Source organism: Silene latifolia, chromosome X (assembly GCF_048544455.1).
Source record: "Silene latifolia isolate original U9 population chromosome X, ASM4854445v1, whole genome shotgun sequence".
Lineage (NCBI taxonomy): Eukaryota > Viridiplantae > Streptophyta > Magnoliopsida > Caryophyllales > Caryophyllaceae > Silene > Silene latifolia.
This window is the reverse complement of record NC_133537.1, coordinates 96,736,295-96,758,049: the sequence shown is the minus strand read 5'-3', so window position 1 is coordinate 96,758,049 and position 21,755 is coordinate 96,736,295. Positions and strand designations below refer to the sequence as shown.

At 40.2% G+C, this 21,755-nt stretch overlaps 1 non-coding gene across 1 annotated transcript; it reads right to left on the bottom strand.

Annotated features, from left to right (window-relative positions):
* Window positions 1-12,849: 12,849 nt before the first annotated feature.
* On the bottom strand, window positions 12,850-12,956 carry LOC141624279 (small nucleolar RNA R71). Its single transcript, XR_012534087.1, has one exon. It is a non-coding gene; the product is annotated as a small nucleolar RNA R71 (small nucleolar RNA).
* Between the last annotated feature and the right edge of the window lie 8,799 nt (window positions 12,957-21,755).

Below are 21,755 nucleotides of genomic sequence, written 5' to 3'. Positions count from 1 at the left end.
TATTAACAAAATATCATATTTTACCAATTTTATCGTATAAACTCGTAAAATCGTGTAAATGTTACATGCATGTACTTAACATTGCTCTGATTCCACTTGTTAGTATTTTAGACCATATAAGACTATCTTAGTAATAATAAAATTACATAATAATTTTATTAGGTGGTCTAAAATCTACATGCATGCAAACTAAAATAAGATTAAGGAAGAAAAATACTCACAATGGTAATATGGCAATAAATGGGCACAACTAAAAGACTCCTTCTTTTAGTTGTTCTTGTGCTAATAGTTGGTGGATGATCCTCCTAATACTTAAATTAGAGTATCTCCTTTGGAAGCACCTAAGATTAACCCAAAAATCTTAATATTACTAACTAGGTAATAGAAAGACTACCTTGTATTTATATTACTACTAATATTATTACAACTAATAATATTTGATGTAAATTATTATGTGTGAATTTATTTGATTATTTTTGCTTGATCTTTGATCAACTTTTGATAAATTTTGATGATGAAAAATGGACAAATGAAGGTCCTGTTTTACATCAACAAAACCGGCCAAATGAAGAGATTTTGGTGAATTTTTTTGGGTGCTTTCAAAAGAGATACTCTAATTTGATTATTAGGAGGATCATCCACCAACTATTAGCACAAGAATAACTAAAAGAAGGAGTCTTTTAGATGTGCCCATTTATTGCCATATTACCATTGTGAGGATTTTTTTTCCTTAATCATATTTTAGTTTGCATGCATCTAGATTTTAGACCACCTAATAAAATTATCATGTAATTTTATTATCACTAAGATAGTCTTATATGGTCTAAAATACTAACACGTATTATTATCGTCGTCCTACCAGGAGGTTGGAGTCTATGTTGTTGTCTTGTGAATACATGCTAAGTACATGTCTTACACTTGTTAAGTCGAGCCAATATGAAATTGGTTGAATTTGTTATTCTAATTTCTTGAATGCATATCTATTCTTAATGTATCATGCCTACCTCGTTATGAATGTATTATGCCTATCTCATTATGTTTATTATTTATCTCCCCTTGTTCATTATTATTCAAGTATGATGGATGATTAATACGTTTAATTAAGTGTCTATTACTTGTATTTTGACATATTGTGGCTGGGAGATCCCTGAGTTGCTCCCCACTGACTGTGGCTTTCATATTTATATGATCGACATGTTCGTGATGCATTTTATGGGGTGAAGACATGTGTGAGCTAGCGAGCACTTGACCCTTGGACTTATTTATCATTTTGCTAAACTCACCTGTTTTGACTTGTTTATTCGTGGGATATCTTTTCCCCAATTCACTCTATCTCGGTTTGTAAAACCTTAAGATTTACATCTTGCGTGATCATTTTATCTATGCAAAGTGAATCCCGCGCTTTTAAACTTAAAAAGTTTTTGAAAACCCATATTTTCCGTCGTTTTATTTAATAACATTACGTGGTCTTAACACGGGGGTTCGCAATAAGTATGAGTAAATGACAAAAGTAATATATCTCATTCATGTAATCACTCATTAACATATTTGTAACACCCCCTTATTACCCGGCAAAGGTAATTGGAGGGATGTTACCTTCTCGGTTTCCCGAAGCGGTAGATCAAATATACGATAAAGAAACATTTATTATAATTAACAAGTTTAGTGATTACAAACCATAAATTAATAAATAAATTACAACTCATGGCTACTATTCTCCTCTAACTAGTGATACTCATCTCGTGACTCAACAAGCTCGTCCCGTCTCCCGCACACTATCCAAAACTATGTACCTAGCCTGCTCCCCATATGACCAAAGGACATCATATGGATCAACATAGGCCATCCCAAGAGAGACAGGTGACAAAACACAGACACACAAACGTCAGTTTTAATGGACAATAAAAGACGACATGACTAAAGTGTAAGCATGTAATTGATGTGACCATAATTAGCGCATATTTAGCCCCCGAATTAGCCTTGTTCCCATGCTTTTTAGTGCATATTTGGGTCATTTCTTATCTTTAGTTCTTTGTTTTGCATATTCTTTGAGATTTTGATCCCTTGGTAGGAAAGGAGTAAGAATCTTGCATTTTCATGGCAAAACGAGACTAAATTGATCGAATTCAATGACCAAGCATCAAGGAGAGACAAGATTAGAAGGCCTTTGTACATATTATAGTAGAAGAGCAATGTTGAGAAAGGATCCTTGAGTCCCCAAGGAAATCCCCAAGGAATTTATGAAGAAAAGGGAAGAAAAGAAGAAGATGTGTTGCTGAGTGACAAATCCGTGCGGATTGTCACCAATCCGTCCGTCCCCCAGCTGCACAATCCGTGCGGCTTTGCTCGAATCCGCTCGGATTCCACCCCCACAATCCGCCCGGATTCCCTCGAATCCGCTCGGACCCCATCACCAGAATCCGCCCGTCCCGACCTTATTCCGCCAGGATTCCAGCACAGCGTGATTTCCTCTTCTCCAAGCTACGAAGAAAGAAGCCCTTCCTTCGAAAAATACCGGCTCCTCCTTGCTCAATCTAAAAAGTGTAATTACTAGTTTAGCCCTTAGTTAACCCTAATGCATCCTCCCTGATTTCCACTATAAATACCCCATTAGTCTAATTAGAGGAGCATGTTCTTCTTATCAATAATTAGAGTAGTTAATATCAATCAAATCTCTCTATAGTATTGTAATCAACAATTAATCAAGTTCTAATATAAGTTTTATTTCCTCAATCTCTCTTTTGTTCATCCTTTATTTTGGGTTATTGAAGATTATTTGGGTTATTGTTGGGAGATTGACAACCTCTCAATGAAGCATTCAAGTACTTCTTTTATCTTTGCTTTATTATTGGAATCATTAGTAGGTATAATCTCTTAATCCCTTTTTAATTATTGTTAATTACTTTCATTTATTCATCATGTTTCATATTGTTGGTATGATTGACAACCTTGCTAGCATGATCAACATGATAATGAGTGAGTAGTCTCTTAGCTAGGGTTAAATGGGTGATTAGGGGAAACCAACATGGGGAATGATTCATGCTTAAATTAATATGCTTTCATGTTTTATTTGCTTGCTTGTTTTGATCTCAACTCATGCACATGTTATGTTTGATGAAATGCTAAGCCTATGAATCCTTGCATTTACCACCATCACCTATCTTTTCAATGAGACTTGTAAGACATAACCCAACTCGAGTCTCATTAGACCATGCATGTTGTTGAGTAGGAAAGATTAAGTCGACTTGTAGGTGTTGTACAATCTAATCGATTCGGCTCCGGGACCCAAACTTTCCTAGGATTGTAAGATATAACCCAACTCAATCCATCACAACAATAATTGCTTATTTATAATTTGAGAACATGTTTGTATGATCATATCCCATGATTCCCCTATGATCCCATGACACCCTAGTGCTTTTAATCAATTGTTTACACCCCTTTAATTCATCTTGCTTGTTTATTTTCATTGCTATTTTAGTTTAGTGACCTTCTACATCAACCCAATTTGTGACACCCCTTAGACACCACTAGTGGTAATAGAAATCTCATTTCAACTCCCGTCCCTTGGGATCCGACCTTTACTTGCCTCTTTACTAATTGTAGAGTTGTTTGTGAAGTTATAAATTGTGTTTTGATTCGACCGTGACCCAACGACCACATCTTTAATTGTGAACACGAAACGGACTCCGATAAAAAATGGCGCCGTTGTCGGGGACGGTGTTTGTTTGATTTAGATTTACTTTTTATTGTTATTAGTTGTGTCTTTCTTCGCCGTGGGGAAGTAAAACTCCTCAAGGTTTGTTCTAATTGTTTTCGAGTTGTTTGATATTTTGCATGTCTAGAAGGTTACAAGGTGATTTGTTACCTTTTGACCGTGAAATCAAAAGAACCTTGACGAACAATAGGAGACTTGTTAGGAGGAATTTAAGGGGTATTAGTGAAGTTGTTCAACCCACTAGTGTGTTCGTCAACCCTTTCGCAATAGAAGGAGAGGAGAACCCATTACACAATACCCCACAAAATCCACCTACAATGCCTAAATTCTCGTCACACTCCGTACCCACCGAGGAGAATCTACCAAATGGTACTCCTACACCGCAACATCTAACCGGAAATTTTATTGCCAAGTCCGCCTTCATCCAATTAGTTGAGAGGAGCCAATTTGGGGGGATGCCTAGTGAAGACCCTCATTCTCATATGGAAACCTTTTGCGACTATTGTGATGCAATCTCTCAAACGGGCGTGACTCAAGACCAAATTAGATGGGTCTTATTTCCTCTTTCTTTAATCGGCACCGCGAAGCAATGGTTGAAGGGCCTTGATAAGGCCACCCTCGGAATAGATTCTTGGAAGAAGTTTGATACCCGTCGTTGTGAGTACCAAAGATAATATTTATAATTCCTATTAAGACTAACCTAGGCTAGTGGTAACAAGGTCGAACCACAAGGAGGCAGATGTAAATCCTAGCTGATTTATATTTAGTCTAAGGTAACAATTGTGGGGGTTGAGTTGAGATGGTCTATAGCTAAGAACAAATAAAGATAATAAACTAAAAAGATATGGATTAAACAGATTAAGAAGGGGTACTAGGATGATCGGTTCATTATAACTTCGGCGGCAGCAAACTAAGTCGGTCTGAGCTAACACAGGTGAGGCGGGAAATAAAGAGGTCCTCTCGGTCCACTCTTAACAAATAGCATCTTTCGATCTCGCTATAGGTCCCTAATATCGCTAATACTAACTTTCGTTCTGAAAAGTGACTAATGGTCTAAACTATACCTATCTTTCGAACTTAGCACAGTTTAGTCGATTCAATTGATGGTCCATCGACTTACCCTATCTTTCGATCTAACGGGTCGGTCACAAAATAAGCATCTAACTGGTCGCATGCATTCGATTCGTTAAACACAACATTAAAATCAATTAAAACGAAATAAAGCTCACAAGGTCAGTCGATCGACCGGGTAAGGTGGTCGATCGACCAACACGCTGGTTCAGTCGTGTCTAACTGATGCCGCCTATGCTACAATTAGCCTACATCCTAGCACAAATTATTTAGCTACTCATGGCAATGATGGAAACTATAACAACATTAAAGATTAAAACTACGGGATTCATGCTTGAATTGATGATATAAAGAAATTGCATAAGATGATAATTATGGCTTTCGGGGAACTAACTAGCAAATCTATTTCTACGAATGCAATAAAGATGAACTGAAATAAGAACAAGGGAATACCGAAATTTCAGAGGAAAGATTAAAACCGCGAATGAAAATCCGATGCAAAACCAATATTCCGAACCCTAATTCTTGATAAAACTGAAACTGAATGTAATTTCTGATAATAAGGCTTGATGATAACTAAAAGTTTCTAGGTTACGTTATATAGACAGTAACGTAACTTCTAATTTCCTAAACCTAGCATCATGGGCTTGCGCTTCCTGAGTCTTCTAATTTTCGTCTGAAATAGCAGTTGGGTCGATCGATCGATAGATCGGTCGATCGATCGTCCTCGATGTCAATGAGCTTCGAACCCGAACATTGGTCGATCGACTGAGGGTGATGGTCGATCGACCACTTGAGCTGCTACTTGACTTCTTAAAACTCGTGGACTTGTCCTTTGGGCCTTGAATTGCGCACCAAGCTCGTTCCCTAAGCAAATACTCCTCGTCACATACAATGCAAGATACTCGGGGACGGATTTAGCTTGATTTCCGCTGGATTCTTCACATTTCTGCAATAATGTACAAAATACGGAAGTAGACGGAAATAGGGAGAAATGTAGCATAAACTACAAGAATGAGCTCTGAAATGCGTGTAAAATGGGATGTAAAACATCATATAAATGACACGCATCAAACTTCCCCAAACCAAACCCTTGCTTGTCCCCAAGCAAGAACTAGACTCGATCTAATGACCTAATGGAACGAGTTCAATCTCAGAGCGAAATGCAAACTGTTAAACCTAAACCGAATTTAATGCACAACCAACAATCAACTAGCAAATGAATCATGCAAACGAGTTATGAAGCCGTCAAAAACTGCTGAGCCGCCAACTGTAGAGACTTATCAAATTGGACTCTCACGGATCGCTCAAACCACTCAATAAGTACAGGTGATTATATGTAAGATAGAAATAATTAATTTTGTAGTGACTCTCACCTAACTACGACCTATGAAGACATGCCAGCAATGAAATATGAAAGAAATCTCTATGACCGTACATATGCATTCCAACCAAACAGATGACCAATGACACATGCCGAGGTATATATGGGATATGTGAGGTATGGGTAAGAAGAGGCAAAACATTTAATGGTAAAGTGGAGGTACAGGTGATCAAGCTAGTACCAAAATGGAACCAAGTGGCAACATCCAACTTCTTGCTCATAATCAAACGAAACGGTGCTATAGCAAGCACAAAGCTCACAATCTCCAAAATACTAAATCAATAAACTCCCCATAAAATATAAATGGAACATGGGAGCAAAAATCGCCAAAAGATAAGGATTAAATTATGCGAATTGACTTTTTCTCGGATCTTCAGTCGATCGACCCATTTGGGCAGTCGATCGACTTCCTTGAACAGTACAGAACTCTTTTTTTTTTTTTCTTTTTCGAGTCTTTTTCATCTTTTCTTTTCTTCTTCTTTTTCTATTTCTTTCTTTCCCTTATTTCATCTTCCCAACACTCATCTCAACAGAGCATATGCCACCAAAATTGAGTAACAATCCCAAAAACTAAACTACTAGCTTGACAAAGGACAGGCTAAATGTAGGATGTAGTAAATGGGACAAAAAAAGGGATATTTTGGCAGTGTGGAGTTTATGGGCCTAATAAGGAAAGGGAAACCTTTACCACATGTGTCAACAAACCGCAAACCGAATGCATACAGGTGTTAAGTAGATCAAGTTCATATTTATGCAAATTAAGGAAACATGTCTCATAAGGAGTACTACTCACATTCCTAAATAAACCGGTCATGAATGTCACCAGTTATAGGCTCTAATTCTCAGAATGTATGATGTAGGTTGCCAATTTTCAAAGACAAGTCTAAGGTCCAGCAAAATGATGTAACGAAAACTCGTAGATATGCATAAACGATTCTACTAATAACATGTTAATCTAGCAAGGCTCAGGCAAAACAGGTGTAAATGCAAGATCATCATGGAAATACTACAGTTCCGACTCGACCTATATGCCAAAATAAACGTGCATTTTATGGAAATTGTTTTTGAAATTTTTCAATTTATTGAAATTTTTCTATTTTTTTGGATTTTTGTATATATAAGAGAAATGAGATGAAACAATGCAAAACAAAATTTAAACGTGAATGCAAGCAAATGATATGCGACGCAAAGCCCTTCCCCAAACCAAATCGCACAATGTCCCCATTGTGCAAAATCATATAATAAAGGAAAGAGAAATGGGAATTTGCGAGAAATAAATAAATATGACATGAAGTAAAGAAAGCAGGAACTCACAAGACTTTAAGCGCAAAGGAAACCTCCCCAAACCAGCGTGAGCTAGGAGGTTTCAGTAGCTAGGAGTGCTACCATAAGTGCCTGAAAAGACAAACAAAATACCACGCATAAAACGAGAAAAGCAATTTTGGAGCGGTAAAATTGTGCATAAATAAGAGAATTTGAAGAAATAAGTAATATGACGGAAAGCAAGGCGGAGTAGAAAACTCCCTTAGATCCGCATATCGACCAACCACAGCAGGGGAGAGGTCGTGAACAAATATAGCAAAGAAGAGAGGGTCGATCGACCAAGACGATCGACGATCGACCAAGTGGGCATGAACAGAGCTCTCAAATCGGCAAAACCAAATCCGATCGACCATATAGGCCGATCGATCAAAACACTGCTGCAACATCTTAATTCTTCGTATTAGCTCAATAACTAGAGCTACCGGGGTCTAAAACCTGCAAGTACACAATAATACGCGCCCAAAATTGCGCAAAACCCAGAATAAAGTCTAAAGTGCTTAAAAAATGAAAATCCTAAAAAAAACGAAATAAAATGCGAAGTTTTCGCACACACAAGAGCAATGAAAATTGTTTTAACAAAAGCAAATAAAATGAAGTTTATAACGAACTCGATCAACTAATAGTTGATCAAGAAGGACCACGGTATGGCCCACTTCGTCGGCTTCTGGCTATTAGAGGTAGCCTCAATGGTGCTCATCTTGTCGGCTGCACCCTTCTCAACTTCAACAGTCGGAGAGCTCAATGGATCAACTTCGTCATCTCCCCAATCAAGGACTCCCTTGGAATCGTCGAATCCAAATCACCCATCTCACCTTGGGTGGCTCATCTTCCACTTCCTCATCAATCCCATAGCTTAGGCATCCAAGGCCTCCTCTTTCAATGATAGGCTTTGTCGCAGCTAGAGTGACTGACCGCACTCATCCTTCCCCAAACCGGCTCCCCGCAATGTCTAAAATAACAGATTCCTTCTCCTTTTTGCTCCCAATCGGGCGGAGGGGTTAGCACAGAGTAGTAATAGAGACAGCAATTCAGGGAAGCACAAAGTACGATTTCTTTTCGTAAACCGTATTACAAGTAACAGCCACATGGGGTCCTTCTTCTTAGCAGTTGGGCAAAAATGATAGAATGTTTCCCAACTTTGAAGGTCAAAGTTCCAGAGCCTACGTCAATAACTACACCAGCAGTGTGCAGAAACGGCCTACCTAGGATGATTGGTATATGGGCATCCTCAGGCATGTCAAGGACAACAAAGTCAACAGGGAAGAAAAACTTCCCTATTTGGACGGGTATGTCCTCTAGGACTCCTATAGGCTCGACCGCAGATCGGTCAGCCATTTGAACTGTCATGTCTGTGATAGCAAACCGGGTCAACTTAAGCTTCTTAGCTAAACTCAAGGGCATGACGCTTATACTAGCCCCTAGGTCACATAATGCCTTCTCAATAGAGAAGGTACCTATTTTGCAAGGAACAGAAAAGCTACCCGGATCCTCTAACTTATGGGGCGCAGTGTGAGACAGATAGGAGCAAGACTCCTTAGTAAGTGCGACAGTGTGCACTGTTTCAAGTGACCGCTTTTTGGACAAAAGTTGTTTCATAAATTTAGTATAAGCGGGTACTTGGTTAACTAACTCGAGAAAAGGGACCTGTACATTCAGACTACGGATAACTTTTTCAAATTTGCTGAAAGATACCTGTTCCTTGGTCCGCACTAGCCTCTCCGGATAAGGGGCTCAAAGAAGTACCTTAGCCCTCTCCTCCAAATCACGCGCGCATCCTTGGACTTAGGGCCGAAAGTCCGTCACCTTCTCTTTGTTGAAGCTAGATCCCTCCTCAGACCGTCTCAAATGTGAGCCATTAACCGTCATTGGGTCGAACTTTGGGACCGGATCGACCCATCAAAGACTCGGGTCTTGTCCTAAAGTCTTCGGATCGTGGTACCCCGAAACAAGTGGTCTCGCAGATTATTTGGCATCAAAGGACGAAATTCCTCAAGATCGCAGCCGATCCCAATCGATCGACCACGTCCTCGCCGATCGACTGAGATGTACAGATTCCGAAGCTCCTGTCCGTGCTTCGCCGATCGACTAGGTATATCGATCGATCGACCAAATACCTCGTAGACGCCTTTTTCTTTGATTTGCTCGTTGAAGCTTTCTCTTGACTTGTTTCCGGCTCATCTTTTTCAACAAAGATCCTCGACCATGGCAGTCCCTCCAGTGTGGACCCACTCCTCAAAGTGATGGCATTTAAAGTCTCCTTTTGGTCGGTTTGAGTCGGCAAGTGTCCGGGAGCTCGAGTGTTGCTTTTGCTAGCCAATTGAGCAATTTGGCTCTCTATTAGCTTCATCCCGGCCTCTCTTGCTTGGGACTCCTTTAGCAACAAGTTCTTCAGCTCGGAGAATTCAGAATTCTGTGATTGTTGCTGTTGCGGCACATAAGGAGGTTTCTGATATTGTTGTTGCTTTTGATGAGGGGGCACATAAGGTTGCTGCTGCGGCGGAGCTTGAGTTGGGTTCAGGACATTTTGGCTCCTCCAACTCAAGTTCGGATGGGTATTCGGCTCATAGTAGGTGTTGGTCTGCCTATAGTGTTGAAAGGCAGCACAAGATTCAAAGGGACTAGGGCAGTTTTTCGAGACATGGCCCTCACCTCCACACCTTTCACAGATGAAGGGACCGTCGACACAAAGATTTACCCGGTACATCCCACCTTTAGAGGCTCCTCCTAGTTCATACTTGTCAAATCTCGCAAGAAGAGCCTCAAGCGCAAATGACAGAGGAGGATTCAGCAGCTCTCCTCTGGTTCCCTCTAGAATTTCAATACTCGGCCTTGTGGGTAGCTAGATCGTCAATGATCTTCCACCCCTTGGTTGCTCCCAGATTTTTAGCGAATCTTCCATTGGCTGCAGCATCCAAAATGGCCCTCTGATCGTCGTACAACCCATTGTAGAAATGATTGCACAAGCTCCACTTTTCGAACCCATGGTGCGGTATGGTTCGCACCAACTTCTTAAATCGGACCCATGCTTCGTGGAAATTCTCATCTGGCCCTTGTTCAAAGCCCGTGATTTGAGCTCTAATAGCAATCGTCCTTGAAGCAGAAAAGTACTTCTTGTAGAATGCCAATGCCAATGTATTCCAATCGGTGATCCCCTGAACGGTTCGGTCTAAATCTTGATACCACTCCTTGCAAAGATCACAAAGGAGAAGATGAACATAGTCTCCTTGATCTGGTCCTGGGTCACGCCACCGTGGTGGGGGTATGGAAAGCAGTAGTCAATAAAGGTCTCCATATGCTTAGTGCATCTTCATTTGCGGCTCCCCGAATCGGTTCTTCTCAACCATGCTAATGTATGAAGGCTTTGGTTCGAACTTCCTGGCATCTCCCGGTAGTTCGAACCCCTTGTATAAGTTTTCACTGTCGGCTCAGAATGACTAGCTATACTTGCTTCCTCGGCCATGACTGGAATTTCAGGAGAAGTAACTGTCTCGGCTGAAGAAGTGGAAAAGGGTGAAGACTGTGGGTCGTCTTCGAACAGATTGTGCTCGTAATAGCTTGACAGAGTACTCAGCTCTTCCTCTGTCGGTAGTACTCTTTGTGTTCGTCTCAACTCGCGCAAGGATTTCTCTATCTCAGGGTCAAATGGCACTAGTTCACCACCCTGTGACTGCGCGCATAAGAGGAAACTACAAAAAGAATATAAGAAAAGTTTAAGGAACAGAAGTCCCTGAAACTAAGAAAGACTAAAAAATAAAACAACTAAAATTAGGACTATTGCTTCCCCGGCAACGGCGCCAAAATTTGATACTCATCGTTGTGAGTACCAAAGATAATATTTATAATTCCTATTAAGACTAACCTAGGCTAGTGGTAACAGGGTCGAACCACAAGGAGGCAGATGTAAATCCTAGCTGATTTATATTTAGTCTAAGGTAACAATTGTGGGGGTTGAGTTGAGATGGTCTATAGCTAAGAACAAATAAAGATAATAAACTAAAAAGAGATGGACTAAACAGATTAAGAAGGGGTACTAGGATGATCGGTTCATTATAACTTCGGCGGCAGCAAACTAAGTCGTCTGAGCTAACACAGGTGAGGCGGGAAATAAAGAGGTCCTCTCGGTCCACTCTTAACAAATAGCATCTTTCGATCTCGCTATAGGTCCCTAATATCGCTAATACTAACTTTCGTTCTGAAAAGTGACTAATGGTTTAAACTATACCTATCTTTCGAACTTAGCACAGTTTAGTCGATTCAATTGATGGTCCAACGACTTACCCTATCTTTCGATCTAACGGGTCGGTCACAAAATAAGCATCTAACTGGTCGCATGCATTCGATTCGTTAAACACAACATTAAAATCAATTAAAACGAAATAAAGCTCACAAGGTCAGTCGATCGACCGGGTAAGGTGGTCGATCGACCAACACGCGGGTTCAGGCCGTGTCTAATCTGATGCCGCCTATGCTACAATTCGCCTACATCCTAGCACAAATTATTTAGCTACTCATGGCAATGATGGAAACTATAACAACATTAAAGATTAAAACTACGGGATTCATGCTTGAATTGATGATATAAAGAAATTGCATAAGATGATAATTATGGCTTTCGGGGAACTAACTAGCAAATCTATTTCTACGAATGCAATAAAGATGAACTGAAATAAGAACAAGGGAATACCGAAATTTCAGAGGAAAGATTAAAACCGCGAATGAAAATCCGATGCAAAACCAATATTCTGAACCCTAATTCTTGATAAAACTGAAACTGAATGTAATTTCTGATAATAAGGCTTGATGATAACTAAAAGTTTCTAGGTTACGTTATATAGACAGTAACGTAACTTATTATTTCCTAAACCTAGCATCACGGGCTTGCGCTTCCTCAGTCTTCTAATTTTCGTCTGAAATAGCAGTTGGGTCGATCGATCGATAGATCGGTCGATCGATCGTCCTCGGTGTCGTAGCTTCGAACCCGAACATTGGTCGATTGACTGAGGGTGATGGTCGATCGACCACTTGAGCTGCTACTTGACTTCTTAAAACTCGTGGACTTGTTCTTTTGGTCTTGAATTGCGCACCAAGCTCGTTCCCTAAGCAAATACTCCTCGTCACATGCAATGCAAGATACTCGGGGACGGATTTAGCTTGATTTCCGCTGGATTCTTCACATTTCTGCAATAATGTACAAAATACGGAAGTAGACGGAAATAGGGAGAAATGTAGCATAAACTACAAGAATGAGCTCTGAAATGCGTGTAAAATGGGATGTAAAACATCATATAAATGACACGCATCAAAGTTGGCTCTAGCTTTCTACAAAAAATTCTACCCACCGGAAAAGACTAACATGCTAAGAGCTCAAATTACGGGTTTTAAGCAAAGGGATGAAGAATCCTTGTATGAAGATTGGGAGCGGTTCAGGGGAATTTGTCGCTCATGTCCTCACCATGGACTTAGCGAATGGTTTTTGGTACAACAATTTTGGAATGGTTTATATGAAGATTCTAGGAACATTCTCAATATGGTATCGAATGGAATGTTCACCGAAGTTGATGACAATCAAACATGGAACAAGATTGAGGAAATAGCAGTCCATAACTCATAATATAGTAGACCTCGCAAGGCTACTAGAGGAGGAAAGCATGAAGTGGACTCCGTTACTCAATTGGGTGCTCAACTTAGTGCTCACATTGACACAATCAACTTGAAGTTCGAAAAAGCTATGGCTAGACTTGAAGAAAACTCAAAATCATCAAAGCATCATGTTAATGCCATGACGGCATCCTCATCAATCCCAAGTGGGATATGTGAGAATTGTTAACTTTGGGACATGACCAAGGTGAATGTAGGGGAACAAATAAACAAGTGAATGCTTTCCAAGCATACCAGAGTGGTACCCCTTATTCCAACTTTTACAATGAAAACACCAAATTCAATCCAAATCTCTCATACAAAAGCCAAAATGTTCAAAACCCTCAAACAACATACACTCCACCACCCATGAGAAACCAAAATCAAAGACCCTTTTACAATCAAAACCAAGGTTACCAAAATCAAAATCCATACAATCATCAAAATGACCAAGGTTTTGATGTCCAAAAAGCGGTCCTCCAAATGCAAAAGAATCAACAAGAATTTTTCACTCAAATGCAAAAAGATAGCCAAGCAAAGGAAACCACCATCAACAACATTCTAGCTCACACCAAGATGTTGGAAACACAATTGACTCAACTAGCATCTTCAAGCTCACAAAGACAAAAGGGCAATTACCACCTCAAGGTAATCCCCCTAGACATGAAATGGTTAGTGCCATTCACTTGAGAAGTGGTACAAGGTATGAAGCACCAAAGAAGCAAGTTGAGGATGAAGTTGTGGAAGCTAGTGAAAAGGAAGAAATTATGCAAAGCTCCAAAGATGGAGAATCATCAAAAGAAGAAAGATCAAAGAAAAATGAAGACAAGGTCAAGGAGAAGGAGCCCATTGTGATTAGACTTCCTTTTCCAAGTCGTCAAGCCAAGCCCAAATTTGATGATCAACTTGGAAAGTTCATGGAAATTGTGAAGAATTTGGAAGTCTCAATTCCTTTCACGGAATTAATCAATCACGTGTCGGCCTATGCGAAATACATGAAAGATATCCTCACAAAGAAGAAGTCGATCCGGAAGCTTGAGACTATCGCCTTCACTAAGGTGAGTACTGCAATACTTCAAGGGGGTTCACCTCCAAAGTTAAAGGATCCGGGAAGCTTCTCAATACCGTGTACCATTGGCGATACGACGATCAACAAAGCCTTATGTGATCTAGGGGCTAGTGTGAGTGTCATGCCGTACTCGGTGAGTAAAAGGTTGGGGATGGGAGAGCTTAAATGCACAAACATCACACTCCAAATGGCCGATAGATCGACGAAGACACCATTAGGGATATGGGAAGATGTCCCCGTGCGAATTGGGAAGTTTTTCATCCCGGTGGACTTTGTCATTGTTGATATGGAGGAAGATTCAAACATTCCAATCATTCTAGGAAGACCTTTCCTACACACCGCGGGTGCGGTGATTGATGTGAAACATGGTGAGCTCACTCTAGAAGTGGGAGATGAAAGCATAACTTTTAATCTTGACAAGGCTATGAGAGCTCCTCGTTTGCATGAACCATGTTTCATGATTGATCATTATAGCCGAAAGGATGAGAGGAAGAAATCGGAACTCCAATGGAAGAAGAAAATCGAAGATGCTCCATTCAAAGAGCAAGTGAATTGTGACAAGGAGAGCTTGCAAAGCTCATCAAGATCAACCAAGGAAGAAGAGAATGGCCTCATTGGCCAAGAGAAGAAATTGGGAGAGTTGTCTCCATCTAAGCAAGAGATTTTCAATGATCAACTTAATGAAGTTTGTGGTCTTTGGGACAACGAGTTTGAAGGGATTTTTAATCCTTACATTGGTAATGCCATCGATCAAGACCGACAACAAGGGCCAAGGTCTATTGAAGACCTCTACAATGATAATGTACAAGCTTTCGATTACTTTTTCAAGGTGTTGAGCAACATCAACAACACCTTGGACATGCCCCCCTGACATCTCATCAAGAATGAGAGTTTGGTGGAGTCCTCCCTAAACCACCACTTGTAAATATTTCTAACTCCCTAACTTACATTTCAATTCTTGTATTGCATTTTTTGTCATCTTTGGATTTTTATTTACTTTGATCAAGATAATTGTCATGTTTGAGAGAAGTGAGGGAGGGACTAACAATTTCAATTGATGTGTAGTGCTTTACCTTAGTGTGGGGATGACAATTGCCTAGGCCATCCATGCCTTAGTAGTGCCCCCACAATGAAGAACACAAGATTTGAAGAAAGAATAGAAGAATGGTAAGGGAAATGCATTGTGCACGGATGGAACTGAATCCGGGTACAAGGGGAAGAATCCGCCCGTCTTCAGTAATCCGAGCGTACTGCAGAAAAGACGCCCGTCCTGAACTGAGCTGAATTTTGAAAATTTTTGACTGTGACTGAATCCGGGCATCCTGACCAACAATCCGCCCGTCTTGAAGAATCCGCCCGTCTTGAAAGAAAGACGTCCGTCTTTGCAGCTGAGGAAAACAAGAAAAATTTCCTGGACTGAAATCCGTCCGTCTTCAGCCAAATCCGCCCGTCCCGCATCAAGAAAATCCGAGCGTCTTCTTATGAATCCGCCCGTCTTTAGGCGAGTTTTATACAACCCATAAAGAGCAGAATCCGCACGGATTGGGCAGAATCCGCACGGATTGCCCCTGCAGTTCGAAAATTTCGATCTTTATAAAATCCCTCCCACCTTCCTTCATTCATTCATTCATTCATTCATAAACACTACCCACAACATCAAAACCCTCATCCTCTCCATCACAAAAACAAAATCCCTAAACAACATTCACCAAAATCAAATAAAATCATCCTTCTAACAACTAATCAATCACTCCTTCTTCAATACAAATCAAAACCAAGCACAAAATCTTCAACCTTTAAGTCGATTTTTGATTTCATAAAGGCAAAGCCTTTCAACTTTAAATCGATTTGGGTATACTACAAATTGAAGATTTTTCATTCTTTTCTTGGTTAGTTCATCAATGGCAAGGACTAAGGGAGCAACAAAGGCAACAAAGGTACCAAAGGCTAAGGCACTCTCACAAAGGCAAAAGGCTCTTCAAACAAAGAAAGCATTGGCTATGGTGGTAGCAACACCAAACTTGGAAGTGCAACAACAACAACAACCTCCTTCTATGGGAGCAACAACACCTTCTACTCCGGAAATCGATCAACTTTTGCATTATCCGGAGGTAACTTTTATTTCCGAAACCCATAGAAATACTTTTGCCAAGTTTTCTAGGAAATCAATTCAATCCACCAAATTTATATGTGAAGATACCTTAGAAAAATTGGGTGTTCTTGAGCAAACTAAAGCCTTTTTCAAAGCCATGGGGTTAAAGAAATTGTTTGAAACAAAGGAATTGACATACCCCTCCCTTACCTTGGAATTTTTGAGTTCTTTGAAAGTCACCAAAGTCGAGAATAGGGAGAATCTCGAGTTTCATCTAAGTAATGTTAGTAAACGCATTTCCTTTAGGGAATTGAGTGAAATTTTGGGTCTTAGTGATGAACCGCGTTATTTTAAGAAATATGGAAAGTATGACCCCGAACCTCTTTGGGAGGCAATTTCCGGGAGGAAATTTGAGGACTTTCATGCGAGCCGTGCTCTTTTGGTCCACCATCCGGGCATAAGAGTATGGCACAAGGTCATGGGAAACACCATAATTGCTAGGAAAGATACCAACCATTTCACCAAACTTGATTTTATTCTCCTTGAATCGGCTTTGAACATTGGAAGAGTACACACCAAGCCTTACAATTCTTTGAGGCTCTTGGTAGATAGATGGCTCAACATTGATTGTGGGAAGAAGGGCAATACCGTTATTGTCAATGGCGGCCTAGTCACTATCCTAGCTAAGCACTTTGATCCTAACTTCAATAAGGATAACAAGTACAAAGCAAAGGAGGGTGGCCATCTTGTTGATTTGCATACTATGATACACAAGTACAAGTGGGTTGCCCATAACCCCCTTGACACTAAGTATGGATGGCTCACTAGTGAAGCTAGATCGTTCACCTTGCCTTCGAAGATTTGTCGTCTAAGCGTCCACCGGACCAATTATCTACTTCCCCTTTCTAAAGAGGCCGAGTATATTATTCAACAACAAAAGGGTGATCTTGAAACTCCCTCCTCTTCCATTGTCATACCACCTTACCCCTTTGAGTATGAAGAGTTCAAGCCGGAAGGAGTTGAAGCTAGAAATGATTATGTGACTCTTCTCATGCAAGCAATGCACAAGCAAGCCTTTGAAGATCGGAAAAATGCTTACTTGGCTCAATATCCACCCCTCCTACACTTAGCTAGGCAAGGACTACTTGATCCATCTTGTCCTTTGCCTAGTTGGGCGGATAGAGAAGTCCTATTTCCGGGTGCATCTAGGGTCGTTTCGGGTGACAATGAGGTTGTTGGTAATGATGAAGAAGTTGATGATAACATTGATGAAGAAGCAAGTGAAGAAGGAGAAAAGGATGGTGAAGATGATGATGAGCAAGATGAGGAAGAAAGTGAAGAAGCAAATAACAAGGGAAGTGGCAATGTGGCCACTTCTAATGAGGAAAGTTATGGTGATAGCATGATGGAAGATTAGCAAGCCTTGGAGACTCCTACCCTCTCATGGTTTGTCTATTTCTCTCTTTGTTTTAATTATAATTTTGATCATTGTTGGAGTAGTCCTAGCACCATAGAGGACTCACACCTCGGTACCATTGAGGTGTTCTCATTTTATTGTTCCCATTTTCAAAATCCAAAATGACAAATTAGTTTCATGCATTGCATAGTGTGTGCCTGAACTACACCCATCCTTGGACATTAGCAATAGTGTCTCACTCGGTTTGGGGAAGTTAATGCATACACAACGGGAGGTAATCAAAATTATCCTCTCCGTCAGAACAAAAACCATGCATCATGTAGTGTAGATTGCATTTAGTGTAGAAATCATGCATCATCTTTGCATAATTTCCATCATTTTGGTCATTGAGGACAATGCCCATATTAGTGTGGGGACGGGAATTCTAACATTTAACTCTTATTCAAAAATCCAAAAAAATTGAAAAATTTCAAAAATCATAAAAATTGAAAAACCCAAAAACATGTTTATTTCCTTTTGTAGTCTTGTATATATTGTCTTGTATATATGGTGTTTGTTCTATCCTTGTTCACATTGATTGACTACGCCACATCCGAGACATGAGGATCACGAAGACCGCATGGTATGATCTTTCCAATCTCCTTTTTCCTCTTTATGTTAATGACTATGTGGCTTTATTTTGATTGATGCGGTATAACAATGTGAGCCTAGGACTTGCATTTAGTTTATATGTCATATTAGTAATAGCATCACTTGTATTAGGATGTTTATATTAATTGCATCATGGCATGTAGTTGCATTTTAGAAATGTTTTGAAAAATGCCTAATTAGGAACTTTGACAAGAGCAACTAAGGCATTACAAATACTTGTTCAACTTAAGACTTTGCCTACTAGAATGGTTGTAAAACACCCTAGATAGTGTCATACTAGTGTCTTTTGACCCATGACCCAAAGCCTAGTCAAGGGTTTACATGTGAGTCACCTATCCAACCCCGTGATGCGATGTGGACTTGGTTAACTTGTCTAGGTGACCTTGTTTGACCTTGTGGTAAGGCAACCCAAAAATATTTTCTATCAATAAGCTTGAAGTGCTCATTTCAAAGAAATTTTGTCATGTGGAAGTAATGTAATGCCAAGGAAGCCTCAAATGTTATGAATTGTTGAAAGATGAGAAATTTAAGTTGTTTTGATGGAGGCGTACCACTTCGATGTGCTTTGGTGCGGGATCCATTGAATTGGGCCCTCATACGGTTGTGAATTCGGCCGCCCAGAGACAGAGTGACTATCACCCCGAAAAGATATTGTCTAGAGGTTAACCAGTTGCCTAATAAGCGATTGGCGAAAGCAAAGGACACTAGCCCGGAAGGGACAAACCCCATCTTAAATTTTTGAAATGTGAAAGTGAAATGAGGACAATTTTGAATACTAATCATATCCACACGTTGTGAATAAAGATTTGAGCATTTCATTCCCAAAAAGCCTTTTTGTCAAGCCACTTGGTCGAGCTTGGGACGATCCATGACCTTTACTTTTGTAGAGAATTCGAAACTTGTCATGTCATATGCCACTAGCATCATAGGGATCATCATTCCACCACCATCCGATCGCTCTTGACGAAAGCATTTGGAAATTGAGGACGAAAGTAGTCTAGTTTAACACCATTTGGAGGTGATTTGGTGCCATCCTCTTAGCCTTAGTAATTTGTTGAACTAGTATTTGTGAAGGATTACATGCTCTTAAATTTGTTCCTCTTTAGTGCCTCCGCCACTTGATGAGGAAGTGGCTATTCTTTTTGTAGATGCATCCATTATGTGATTTTGTGTGCTTAATGTTTGGATGTGTCACCATTTTGGCAAGACCCACCTTGCGTTGCAAGAAGGCATCCTACCTCATGGTTGTCTTGTTGTGAGTTGAAGGGGCGGAGTGAGACCCGCTAATTGTCTCATATCGGCTATTATTAGGATAGGTTAGTATTGGTCCTAGTCTTTGTCACCTCTTTACTCGGGACGAGCAAAGGTTCGGTTTGGGGATATTTGATGTGACCATAATTAGCGCATATTTAGCCCCCGAATTAGCCTTGTTCCCATGCTTTTTAGTGCATATTTCGGTCATTTCTTATCTTTAGTTCTTTGTTTTGCATATTCTTTGAGATTTTGATCCCTTGGTAGGAAAGGAGTAAGAATCTTTCATTTTCATGGCAAAACGAGACTAAATTGATCGAATTCAATGACCAAGCATCAAGGAGAGACAAGATTAGAAGGCCTTTGTACATATTATAGTAGAAGAGCAATGTTGAGAAAGGATCCTTGAGTCCCCAAGGAAATCCCCAAGGAATTTATGAAGAAAAGGGAAGAAAAGAAGAAGATGTGTTGCTGAGTGACAAATCCGTGCGGATTGTCACCAATCCGTCCGTCCCCCAGCTGCACAATCCGTGCGGCTTTGCTCGAATCCGCTCGGATTCCACCCCCACAATCCGCCCGGATTCCCTCGAATCCGCTCGGACCCCATCACCAGAATCCGCCCGTCCCGACCTTATTCCGCCCGGATTCCAGCACAGCGTGATTTCCTCTTCTCCAAGCTACGAAGAAAGAAGCCCTTCCTTCGAAAAATACCGACTCCCCCTTGCTCAATCTAAAAAGTGTAATTACTAGTTTAGCCCTTAGTTAACCCTAATGCATCCTCCCTAATTTCCACTATAAATACCCCATTAGTCTAATTAGAGGAGCATGTTCTTCTTATCAATAATTAGAGTAGTTAATATCAATCAAATCTCTCTATAGTATTGTAATCAACAATTAATCAAGTTCTAATATAAGTTTTATTTCCTCAATCTCTCTTTTGTTCATCCTTTATTTTGGGTTATTGAAGATTATTTGGGTTATTGTTGGGAGATTGACAACCTCTCAATGAAGCATTCAAGTACTTCTTTTATCTTTGCTTTATTATTGGAATCATTAGTAGGTATAATCTCTTAATCCCTTTTTAATTATTGTTAATTACTTTCATTTATTCATCATGTTTCATATTGTTGGTATGATTGACAACCTTGCTAGCATGATCAACATGATAATGAGTGAGTAGTCTCTTAGCTAGGGTTAAATGGGTGATTAGGGGAAACCAACATGGGGAATGATTCATGCTTAAATTAATATGCTTTCATGTTTTATTTGCTTGCTTGTTTTGATCTCAACTCATGCACATGTTATGTTTGATGAAATGCTAAGCCTATGAATCCTTGCATTTACCACCATCACCTATCTTTTCAATGATACTTGTAAGACATAACCCAACTCGAGTCTCATTAGACCATGCATGTTGTTGAGTAGGGAAGATTAAGTCGACTTGTAGGTGTTGTACAATCTAATCGATTCGGCTCCGGGACCCAAACTTTCCTAGGATTGTAAGATATAACCCAACTCAATCCATTTCAACAATAATTGCTTGCTTATAATTTGAGAACATGTTTGTATGATCATATCCCATGATTCCCCTATGATCCCATGACACCCTAGTGCTTTTAATCAATTGTTTACACCCCTTTAATTCATCTTGCTTGTTTATTTTCATTGCTATTTTAGTTTAGTGACCTTCTACATCAACCTAATTTGTGACACCCCTTAGACACCACTAGTTGCAATAGAAATCTCATTTCAACTCCCGTCCCTTGGCATCCGACCTTTACTTGCCTCTTTACTAATTGTAGAGTTGTTTGTGAAGTTATAAATTGTGTTTTGATTCGACCGTGACCCAACGACCACATCTTTAATTGTGAACACGAAACGGACTCCGATCAGTAATACGACTACTAATGTAAATGACATAACACAAAAAGGACCGCCACCACGATACCGGGACACGCCCAGGCATACCGACAACCACACTGGTACCGGGACACGCCCAGTCGTACCGATAACCACAAACAGGTACCGGGACACGCCCAGACGTACCGGGTCCAGAAGCCAAGCAGATCCCCTACCAGACATCGTGTCTTAACCACACGAGTCCCTCCAACTGAAGCCATTAATGTGCACATCTCTCTTGGA